Genomic DNA, 1579 nt, shown 5'->3' with positions numbered 1-1579 from the left:
CGTGGAGGGTTGGTTGAATAGTAGCCGGTGGAGGGCTGGATGAACAGTAGCCCGTGGAGGGGTGGTTGAACAGGACCCCGTGGAGAGGGCTGGTAGAACAGTAGCCGGTGGAGGGCTGGATGAACAGTAGCCCGTGGAGGGGTGGTTGAACAAGACCCCGTGGAGAGGGCTGGTAGAACAGTAGCCGGTGGAGGAGCGGTGGAGGCTGGATGAACAGGAGCCCGTGGATGAACAGTCACATGTGGAGGCTGGAGGAGGTCGACGATGGATGAACATTAGCCCGTGGAGGCTGGAGGAGGTCGACGGTGGAGATGAACAGTATCCCGTGGAGTCCTATTTTGCTGTACGCCACACCCTTCCCGATGAACAGGACCCCCGTTTCGACCGTAGCGCTCCAACACAAGTCTGTTTCCTCCGTTTGCGGTACGCCACACCTCTCCCGCTCAACAGGACCCCGTTTCAACCGTAGGCACTCGAACACAAGTCTGTTTCCCCCGTTTTGCGGTATGCCAAACCCCTCCCGATGAACGGGATCCCATTTCGACCGTGGCCGGTCGAACATAAGGCCGTTTCCTCCGTTCTGCGGTACGCCAGGCCTCGTTTCGATCGGCTGTTCCATCCAAGCCGGTTGGCTCCCGATGAACACGACGACGACCCAATTTCTCCGTTCCAACCCAGCCATGTACACGAGCCCTGGTCGTACGTATGCATGAGTAGGCGTTCGAGACCCCGCCCGTATGTACGTACATGGCCGTATTTACTTTCTTGCACCCAGGCTGTACGTACGCGTACATGCTATGTGCGCGCCTCTACTACGACATGTGCCCTTCCTTACTCGGCCACGGTTCATCGCAGCAGCTTGCAGACAGACCGATCGACCAGTATGTACGTACACGTTCGCGACCATAATGACAACGCTACGTACACTTCGACCAGGTGGGTCCCGACTGTTAGGCACTTCCTTGCGTGCGAAGATGTAGTTGGTGGGTCCCAGCAGTTAGGGGGCGAATCATATTTTTTTGCCCGTAATATGGACGCACTTCCTTGCGTGCGAAATACGGTGGCCTATCCGGTGGGTCCCTGCTGTCAGGTGGAGGAATCATTATTTTCCGCGTAATAATGAGGCACTTCCTTGCTGCGGGCGTGGACCCATCTGTCAGCCTCTCCACATACAGTACTGTTCTGATGGAAGTCGGTTGTTGACCAGATTGACCATGCCGCGCCGAGAGCACCAAGGTGGTGGACGACGGCGAGGCCTAGGAAGGAGACGACGCGGAGCCAGGGAAGACGCGGTAGTGGATGCCCACGCGGAGAGGAGTACGAGGGTTCACTGGTTCGGCTGCAGTGTGAGGCTGCCATCGCTGCAGGGCCTGACCAGCGGTGGGAGTAGTAGGGGGCGGCGAGGCCTCAGTGGCAGCACAGCCGGCCACGGGAGGCAGGAGCAGGCGGCATGACCGCCGCTGCTTTGGGCGGCTAGAGCAAGAAGACCAGAGGTTGAAGAAGCACTACGGCCGTTGGATGGACATCGTACGGTCACTGGAGCTAGAACCGTTCATATTGACTAAGTTGACAAAGCCCT

This window comes from Triticum aestivum, chromosome 3D (genome assembly GCF_018294505.1).
Source record: "Triticum aestivum cultivar Chinese Spring chromosome 3D, IWGSC CS RefSeq v2.1, whole genome shotgun sequence".
In the NCBI taxonomy this organism is placed as follows: Eukaryota; Viridiplantae; Streptophyta; class Magnoliopsida; order Poales; family Poaceae; genus Triticum; species Triticum aestivum.
Note: the sequence above shows the minus strand (reverse complement) of the source record.